Genomic DNA, 11093 nt, shown 5'->3' with positions numbered 1-11093 from the left:
ACACCTAGTAGTCCAACGAATTTCTAAGACATGCCTCATTCTCTAAGGTGTCGACTCTTTCCAGTTCGTGGGAAGTGCGCGTTCTGGTATAACCTATCGACTAACACTTAGACTGGTGTCGAGTCTACAATCCCTTCATGATCTGGGTTATAAGGCTTAACGCAACATACCATTTTACTGTATTCAAGTATTCTTGGTTGCGGAGGTCATCTTGTGGTTCTTAGCATTCTAGTATTCACTTCGATGAATGCGGTCGATTCGTCTATAGGGTGATGGTGACTTCTCTCGCATGAGGAGGCGGTGTGTCCTAGGCACTACTCGTCTGTAACGCGATGGACGAAGTGCCTGAGCAGTGCGAGTATCTTCTGCAACTACTCTTCCGGTGTTTCAGAGTTTCCTCGATCTAGATTAAATCTAGAGAGTACAGGGTTCCGTCACTCGGAACTTCTAATTTCCTCATCCACTCTTCTCAGAGTTTAACCTATCACAGCTTCCAGGTTTTCGGGATCTCTGCTGAGATGCTTAATTCGTGGGATTAAGCGCGAATGGATGGTCGTAGTCAATGTCCTTGACGCTTATGACTTGAGTTACTTTCCTAACCGAGGGTGTTAGCTACTATGTTGGCATGACCGGGATGACAACAGATTTCGGATATGTGGTCATTTTAGTAGCTCAACCCACAACGGCTTTCTTGACTCCTTCATCCTTTCCCCTATGATGAAGGGTCTTATTATAAGGTCTGTGGTAGAGCTCATACTCGGCTTAATCACTAATACCCGGTGTATGCAAGTTGTATATAATTGAGATCGACGGGATGTTCAGTTGTGTGGCCCCACCCCAGACCCACAACCCAACGAGGAACAGGGAGTAGGGAGGAAGCACACATCTTAAATCTTATTGATCTAAATTATATACCACTCTAATGCATATACTCAGTAGCAGTAAGTTAATCCCATGAGTTCCTTCTCTTGATTCACAAACCTGATTGTGAGGTGTTGAGGGTCTTTCTGGGGGATCTACTGAGTAGGCCTCGGGCGGTTATTGCCTTCTGGGATATCTGCGGTGCCTTTCGCTTCGGGTTCTATCTGTCTAAGGAGAGGTTGGTTAACGGTGCATGGTATCCTTTTCTTGAGTACTTCAGAAGGTTTGGATAAGAGAGACGACTGGCAGTTCGCATTAGGTTTTCTTATTAGGTTCGGAAGAATCTTTATTTGACGCATAAACTATGGTGAAAGTTCTCTTTACACAGCATTATAAATTTTTGCATGGTCGTACCAAGTCGAACCATGATTGACGGCAGTGTCGAATTTAACAGACATCGACACGATATGGAATGAAGATTAATAGGACCACGTGCTGAACAGAGCACACAAGTTCTTAGTGTCTCGAGTTTCGTCCATGGTATCTCTATCGTGGATACTTGGACCGATAGAATCGACGCGGACTATAGGGGGTCCTGATGTTTTGGAATAGTGTACTTTTCATAAATGGATTCCTCACGAGGCCTCTCTATAATCGCCTAGTATACACTAGTCATGCATAATTAAGATTGCAAGGACTGGTGACTGAGCAACTCCGCCCTAAATCCACAACCAAACAAGGAACGGGAGATGAGGCGGCATCACTTACTCGAGGTCTATCAATCTTAATTATAAATGGCCTTAACGAATATATCAAGCCATCATAGCTTTACCTGATGGATTTTTGAATTTTACAACAGCGCTGCAACTTTCACTTTTAACGAGAGAGTAATTACAATTAGGATTAATCATTTAATGTTCTCGGTTAATTACTTAGGATCGAGAGACGTACCAAAATTCTACCGGGTTCATTGATGCTTTCCCCTAGGAATTAGGATCAACCTTCTCCTTCACCTTTGTCATTTCTTTCAATTGGGCAGTCCCTCTTGAAGTGCCCAATTTCACCACATAGGTGGCATATTGGACTGGTCCCAACATTGGTGGTTGATGTAATGAACTCAACCAGGGCTCTGCAGGTACGAGAGGTATGCCCCTTCCTGTTGCACCTAACGCAAAAGAGTTCTCGACAGATACCATGATGATGGTAGCTACACTTGCTGCAATGGGGAAGGTTTCCTAGGTATGGTCTTCTTGGAGTCGAGGCGGAAGTGTTGACGGAGGTATTGACCACTTCAGCTTTTTGCCCTTCAGAAGGCCTTTGAGTCGAGGTACTTCCCTCCTCGTTCTTGAACTTTCTCTTCAGTGGATTTGGTTGAGGTTCTTGGGTGGCTGGGTATGCAGGTGTTGGTTGCTTCCGTCCATTGCTAGGATCAAAAATCTCGATAGGGCTCCCGCTAACATTGGCATTGTTAGCATTCATGTGAGCCATGACAGTTGCTACGGCTGCTGAGACTGCAGCTTGAAACGTAGCTTCATCGAATAGGAGAGTCGGTGTCTTGACAGCAGGTTTCTTACGTTTCTTTGGAGGCATGGTTTTTCCTACACGAAAAGGAACACAAGCCGATGAGAGACGATGGTTAACTCTAGACGTATCTATCCTTACTATAATAGGCAATAATTTTTCCCGCGCCTCGGATATTGGTTATCTGAGTGTCGACCTACATCCCTATGATGCAGTCTGGAAAATTGGGTAGGAGTAAGAGTATCGGAAAGCCATAAGATGGGAGTCGTTCCTACTAAGTTATCTTTATACTGGAGAGATTCGCTCTCCAGCTTTGGAAAGATTTGAGGACAGTTCAGAACGAAGATCACGGAAGGAAAGGCTCATGAAGACTTATGGCTAAACACTCTTAATCGAGGTTTTGGGATCCGATCTAATCGTATTACTTGCGACGGGGAAAGGCGATTTGCCTAGCACATAGTGTGAGTAGTGTAATCACTAACTCACTAAATTGTATTATTTTATGGATGTATTAGCGTGACGATAAGGAGGAAAAGAAATTTATCGGGTTCCATGCATTGGCTCCCTCCGTCCACCTCTTATCCCTGACCGGAATAGGCGTTGGTTTTCTTCGGGTACTTACTTAGGGTTCTCTTCTCTTGTAGATATACTGAATCTTAACCCGCCCCATATATATATATATATATATATATATATATATATATATATATATATATATATATATATATATATATATATATATATATATATGGGGCGAGTTATAAGTAGAGCGAATCGAATGATCCATACCCACTCTATGTCTAATAAAATGTAATTCATATTGTATTGGATTTTGAGTAGTAAGTAATATATATCTTGTTTAATCGGACATTTCATCTTTTTTGATAAATATTACTTTGTGGCACACATCAAAATTGTAAAATTTTAGCAATGTAAAAGGTTCGGGTTAATAGGTCGGGTATTCATTGATTCGGTGGATACGCGTATGGATTCGATTATTCAAAACCCTGAGTTTATTAGAGTGGCACGGGTCATGTTTTTTAATTTTTTAAAGGGTTTGGATCAATGATGATTTGTTTCAAACCCGCTCTATTGATAGTTCTGCTTACAAGCTTTCGAAATGAACCACACAAATGAAAAGATTAAGGCCATCTTGGGATTGGGATTCCTTCTTTTCTAATGTAGGTTTGTAATATAATCTTTATAATAAGCCACTTTTCTTGCATTTTGGAATCTGACTGTCATGAAAATAACTCTAATCGACCAACAAACATAAAGTTTAATTACGCCATTTAAAGATTGAAATGGCCCTCGTAATTAATATGGCCCATACCACTGTTAACACTCCATAAAATCCATGGGGACCGATAGTTTTATGTATGCGTTTTAACCGTGGTCAACAATCAGTACAACTGTGAAATATTCAGGTATAATTATTGTTTGGGGTATTTTTTTTATTACTTTTTTTTTTGTGAATGTACTACTTTTGTTTTTTCGGTAAATAATACTCCATAATTATTATTTATATAGAGTGTTTTTCAGAAAGGATGCCAAGTAGCAAACCTAACATGTCTATATCATATATGGTACCCAAAACAACGTCGATCGGTAGATCAAACTTTTTATTTATTTTTTTACGTGAAAAGCTATTTAAGATTTAGGTTCTGGTCTTCATTAAGCTATAAGGCCATATATATTAAGGTCACACGCAACTAGGATCAAGATGAGCAATAAATCAAAATCTTGGATTTAGAAAGATATGAGAAAACCATATTACAATGGATGGAATCATTGTTAAAAAAAAATAGATTTTTAGAAAAGATTATACTTTCAAGAACACGTAACTTTGAGTCTTTGAACATAAAGTGTCAACTACGTTTGCTATTTTATCTATAAGTTTCCTAATCTGGCCATAATCTCTTGTGGTTAGAAGCTACAGTATTTTCTATTATTTATACTAAAGAAGATAAATATTTGTATAATAACAATTTGGATATAATTATTTAAAAGGTCAAATTAAGAAAAATTCGAAGAGGTAATACTCAATAATTAATTGATAGTTCCTGAATTATTATATTTTACAACTAACCTGCAATTTGCCCCTACCATCTTAAGGAAACCTACCCCGAAGAAGATATATACTCTGCATGCTTTTAGTTTTAGTTTTTTGAACGACTGAATTATTATATATAAAATGACTAGCAATAACCTAGTAAAAATAAATTATTATAGACCCATGGCCAATTGACACTATATATGCATGTGCCATTAAGTCACTCACTTCTAATAGATCTGTAAACTCAGAAGTATCTAGAAGCTAGTTGTTACCATTTTTAAAAACATTATGTTTATAGCTTAAAGTAATAATAATAATAATAATAATAATAATAATAATAATATATTCTTTCATTGTTGCCTCTATTATATCACTACAAAAAAATCAGGGCTATAGCAGTAACGTCGGGTATGTCGCCGCTGTTGATTTTTTTCTTTTTTGTAGTGTATATTAAGAAATTGATTGAATCCATCGTATATAAATGTTATAATTAGGATTGTCTAGATGATTATGATATCTATGATAGTCTTAAATAACCAAAGATGGATGAACGGATATGAAACAAAAAAAAAGAAACCATAATGTTAGATGTTATCTCTCGATTTTTTTTTTTTTCAAAAAATACTATTTAATTGGGTTTTGTTCGAGTTGATAGGAATTTTGAAACCTTTTGGCTTTTAATTAATTTTACATATCATCTTGGGGAATTATATTAGAAACAAAGAGGCAAGGAACGAAGGAAAAAAATATTAAATATGTCATGTTATCATATATTTTATCTTATTTCTACACAAAGAAATTAAAGTATGCCTAAGTATGTTAAAAATATGAGTGTTCAAACATAACATAAATACGCTACTACTTGAGTGTGATACGAGTGTGAATTGATAAAGGATTGATTAAACATAACATAAATAAATACGCTCCTACTTTGAGTGTGAAAGTGTGATTGATAAAGAAATTAAGATGTTTGTTTTTTCTAAACAAAACCATTACTGACCATTTATTGTTGTGTCGTGCAGCATACACATAACATTTTGTCCTTTGCAACTGTTTGTTTTTCAGAAAATTTCTGACTTAAAAACTGTTGCGCGTGTGCTACGTGGCGCAACACTTGACCCTCTGTTTCAAACATCTTCACACCTTACTTTAACTTATTGCAACAGTATGAAGAGGATAAAAAACAAACAGACTTTGTATTACATGCTGCAACCGTTTGGTCCCCCTCTTTTGCTACAGAGAGTTGCAGAGGTAATCCGCAAACTTCAAACATTTTCGTTTCGAAAAAACAAACGACACCTAAATATTCTCCTACATTTTACTTCTACATTTTATCCATCTTTATCCTCCTATCATATCAAATGTTGACATGTGTCATTTTTAATATTTTTAATATTTTTAATAATATATTTAATGAAATGTATGATATTTTAATTCAATTGTCATCATTTATTTAATATGGGTAGGAAGATAATAGAAAGAAAATATAGGAAGATATTTAATTTTTCGTATTTTTAAAAATACGTAAATAGTTGTTGCAAACGTTTGCTATAAAAATCAGCTTTTAGTTATAAATGGCAGAATTAGCTTAGAAAAATAGTAGTTTTAAATGGTTAACGAAATTATCAACTCCTTAATGACTTCTAAGTACGACTTTTTAGCTTTGAATGTACAAATAATGTTAACAAACAAAATTATCAATAGAGAAATTAAATATCCTCATTGTTAGCCTGTTAGGTACACCTATTTAGTGGGAACAGATTAATTAGTTCCAATTAAAACCAAGTAAATTTGGTTTGAATATTAATCTTTACAGGTTAGCAACTAATTACGAACATCCAACAAATAGAGGAGTTGTTTAATCTGCTTTTTGCACTTTATGTGATGATCAGGGTAACAAACTAGCACATTTAGAGAAAAGTAGAACATTACAAAATACAGTTAGAGAAAAGTAGAACACCAACATCAATCAAACGCATCAAACGAAACACATTTCGATCTATATTTTAACTATCTGAAAAAGTTGATTTGAATATCATCCAAATCGACCAAAACAGTGTGTAGACAGACTAAGGACCATATCAACTCAAGCCCCAAATCGACCAGATGCAGCATCTTCAAACCTCTATCTCAAAGTTATAAAAAATAAATTAATAAATAAAAATAAAAATAAAAAAATAAAAAAATAAAAAAAGTGATCCATACTTTCAACCACACTAACGTATAAGGGACATAAATCAGAAGTTACATATACACCGTGAGTGGTTTAGAATTAAAGTAGGAGAGGTTAAAAAAATTATCATAGTAATTGTTAGGTACACCAACTTGCTGGAACAAAATAATTAGGGCCAATATAAATATTTGTTGGTTTAGGATTAATATAATGTATAGTTATTTTCTAGAATGTAATACCTTCTTTTTGTAATTTTTGAAAAAGGACTTTCACAAAAGACCCCTATTTACTTATCCATTTTTTTTCCAGATAACTTGTAAAAACAAAAAGAAAAAGAAAAAGAAAAAGAAAAAGCTCTATAATTAACACTTGGCAAATATCAATAAGTAAAAAAGGCCAATAGACACGTTGCACAACATTCGTTCATTTGAATGTTTTTTTTTATAAAAGTGGAATGTAATCCGATAATTATCAAATATAATTTATTTCATATTTTCTTTTTCCATAATTAAATCTATTGATTTATTGGAAAATTTGAAAAATTCGGTTGAGATAATGTCTTTAACATGTTACTTAAAAATACTTCATTCATGAACTAAACATAATCTTATTTTCCTTATTAAAAACTCATCATCTAGTTCTTTCGACTTGAGATACATGTTACCAAGATACAACTGATAGTCTTCATAGTTAGAGATGTAAACGAGTCGAGCTACTCACGAGCTATCCGATATTGAATCATTAAAAACTCGAAATGAGTTGAGCCTTGGTGAACCTGAGCATGAGCTCAGACCTAGAATAAAGCTCATTTAACAAACGAGTTTGATCTCGAGCTTGCACTTACGGGCTCATCTAAGCTCCCGAGCTTTTTTATAATATACTTTTATTTTATATATTATTATTTTAGTTATTTATTAACAAAATATGGAAAAAATAACAAGTAGATCCAGATATTTAATGAGTTTTACGGACAAATGACATTAATGAGCCAATCCCGATTTAATGATTTAACAATTATAATTGGTACACGATATGGAGAAAAACAAGTCGGTACCATTTCACATCTATCTCCCACTACGTTCATACCACTTGTTGGATATTGATGACACCTAGGTAGGAGATTAACAAAATCAACTTGCCCTCACCTTCATTACAACTATTAAAGTCCATAAGAACACTCGTGATTGCCCCCAATTTAATGAATTAACAAGTGTTTTAGAAAGTGGTTATTGTCACACACTTGCCCAAGTGCATCCTTAGCGGAATGTATCCACACGCATTTAAGCTAATATCGACAAGAAGGTCAAAACTTGACCTCTACATCACAATATATAGTCAACATTGAAGTCTATAAAACATCCTACAATCCATATGATATGAATAAGACAAGTTCATGAAATCATCACGACACAATTTTGTTTAATCAAAATGTTGATCATAGCATTTATAAGTCTCATATGTCATGTGCAACATCATATATGGTATTTATGCTGTCATATATAAAGTATATATAAGAAGATACAATATATTATTTTGAAATATATATCCCGTATTATAATGAACCCACCTCACAGGCAGACTTGATTATGAAAATAATTGTAGGAATCACAACCAAAAGTCATATGTTAGTTCATTAATGAATGTCACCTCATGCCACGAGGAGGTATCAGGGATTGATCTCTCCTTGTGCGTTTCTTGTGTATTTACTTTCTTTTAACTATGCTAAATAATAAATCCAACAACCACAATTTTATGATTTCGGAACATAACCTCTTTTTTTTATTTGGACGAATTAATATAAAAATATATTCTAATACATGAAGGTTTTTTTGGTCATATGTTACATTCTAATTCAATTTGTTAAATGTCATTTTTTTGTTATTTTCAATTAATTTTTTTTCCACATGTCATTTTATGGGGTTTTCTATTTTAATTAATTCCACATAATACTTTAATTTAATAATTACAATAAATATAATAATAAATAAATATCAATTTCATTAATAGACTTACATTCTTACATCAAAATTTCCAAATTAAAGCTCATTAACTTTATTTATTTATTTATTTAAATTTAAAAGATAAAAAAAAATCAATTTTAATAATTCATTATTTTTTTATTTTTCTTATAAATCCAAAGTTCTTAAATATTTATACATTTATATTTAATTTTTTTAATTATCCATATAATACATTGGTCTTACACCTAATTGACGATATATACGTAATTAACTAAAAGGAATATTCACGGATATTTGGAGTGTCATTTGAAAATTGTTGACATTAATGATATTAATATACGTTGTGATATTAAATATGAATTAAAATTATTGTGAATGTCAGTAAGCAACAAATTGAATAATAATATTGGATAGTTAAACAAGATATCAAGTTCGGTCCAAATATAAAAAAAGTAAAAATGGACTCTCAAAATCATAAACATAATAAAAATTAGTTTAAAAATAAATGGATCGTTACAAAAGTCATAAAGTTCACTATTAGTATTAAAAAACACATACATAGCCACAAAATTACAAAAACATATAATTTAAATAAAGAAAAAAATTTCACCTAGCATTTTTTGATACAAAATCATTAGTAATATATCAAGATCAATTGTATCTAAGATATCTTTCTTTATACATAATATTATCAAACCATTCAACATTTTTGCAACATGGATGACCTTAGATAATTCTACAATAACTTCATATTTGAAAGACTTCTCTCTGCAAATGCAACGGTGGCGGGAATGGTTAATAAGATGATATATTCCATTAAAATATCTCTTGATTGATTATCGAGCAAATCCGAAATTCTGTGATTAAAAATAATTATACATTCATTTAAATTAGTATTTTTGTCATTCAACTTAGCATCATTTTCATTCAAAATAGATAGACTTGATGGTTTAAAAAAGCTATGAATATATCTTTTTTGAGTTTGAATGAAAGCATCGGCAATTTTTTGTTTCTCTTTTTCTGGCCTCCGATAAATGTCTTTTAGGAAACATTGTAGATTGTCAAAAAAAAAAAAAAAAAAAAAAAAAAAACACTACTGGTTAAAGGAAAAGATTACACTTGATTTCTAATTTCTTTCTTAAAGTTGCAGAACAGATTCAATTCAAAGAAAGCTTCAACTGCATAATAAATTAAAAAAACAAAGATTAGAAAATTTAGAACATGATTAAAACTTCTGAATCAAAAATTTACAAAGATATTACTTTGTTAACTAAACAATCTGAAACGTGGAGGTAATAAAGAATGAAGATCGACTCCAATCAAGTCTCCAAAAATCTGATACACAAACATAATCAGGAAAAAAAAAGTTGTAAGTTTTCAGCATTTGATCAGTTATCAGATTGACAAGAACGTGAATTAGAAATCAAATTTGGGAAGAATTGACAAAATAAGCAAAAGCTAACCTGATGTCCTTATCTCCTAATGATCATCGATGGTCGCTTCGTCGGTATTTTGTATTCAATCGAAACCAAATATTATGGTCTATATTACTCGTAGTCTAATTTCTGATCGAGGTTGAATGAATCTTCGAACGAAAGTGAGCAGTAGATTAAGGAAAGGGTGGAAGGCGAGACTAAAAGACAGAGAGAGAGAGAGAGAGAGAGAGAGAGAGAGAGAATGGGGCAAGTAAGAGAGAACTGATGCAATTTTGACCTTATGATATCGATTAACGATGACAGCAAGTAACGAGGACGTCGATACACAAGTTTGAGGCCGTCGATTCATTCTCCCGCCTTGTGGATCTCGATTCGTGAACGCACACACTTAGTTCACAACAATGTTTTAAAAAACAGTTTTTTTTAGTTCAATCAATATGGTGACCAGCTTCCAATTTGACCGAACCGTTTTCTATATTGTTCTTATTTTTTTCTATTTTCATACACATATATAATATATAAATTATGAATTTGACGTTTACAAGTTCAAACTTTAAAAATACATATAAAATAAGTTGTAGATGAATCCAAATACATTAAAAATAACACATAACCATATGTTTTAGTGTTTTACATCAATTCATATATTTCAAAAAGAAAATAAAGTATAATACTGAAACGAAATATAGTTTTAGATGATACAAACACATCAAAAAACTTTATAACATTTACCATATGTTTTTATTTAAAAAAAAAAAAAAAAAAAAAAAAAAAAAAAAAACTAAATAGATTTGGAAAAAGTCACCAATGTTTATTATGTAAATTGTTCTTTTTCATGTGTTTTTATTTTATTTAATCGGTTTATTTTGACCGGTTCAATCGGGTTTTTTTAAAAACTGGTCGGTTCAATCCGGTTCAGAAATCAATTTAAACCGGTGATAATTGAACGGCTCCCTCTCCTGGTTTTCGGTCCAACCGGTTCGACCCACCAGTTCAAACCAGTTTTTAAAATATTGGTTCATAGACTTCACGTTGTTGTGCATTTTTTTGGGGCTGATTAATTATGTTTTGTTGGATTGATTTAA

At 32.7% G+C, this 11093-nt stretch overlaps 1 long non-coding RNA gene across 1 annotated transcript; it reads right to left on the bottom strand.

The window, feature by feature from the left end:
• Nucleotides 1-9103: 9103 nt before the first annotated feature.
• LOC145058301 (uncharacterized) lies at nucleotides 9104-10357 on the bottom strand. The gene is made up of 3 exons (XR_013686320.1): nucleotides 10036-10357; nucleotides 9835-9907; nucleotides 9104-9750 (listed from the first exon to the last, which is right to left on the bottom strand). It is a non-coding gene; the product is annotated as an uncharacterized LOC145058301 (long non-coding RNA).
• Between the last annotated feature and the right edge of the window lie 736 nt (nucleotides 10358-11093).

Source organism: Lactuca serriola, chromosome 6 (genome assembly GCF_051521515.1).
Source record: "Lactuca serriola cultivar US96UC23 chromosome 6, Lser_US96UC23_V15, whole genome shotgun sequence".
In the NCBI taxonomy this organism is placed as follows: domain Eukaryota; kingdom Viridiplantae; phylum Streptophyta; class Magnoliopsida; order Asterales; family Asteraceae; genus Lactuca; species Lactuca serriola.
Note: the sequence above shows the minus strand (reverse complement) of the source record. Positions and strands in the feature narration are given on the sequence as shown.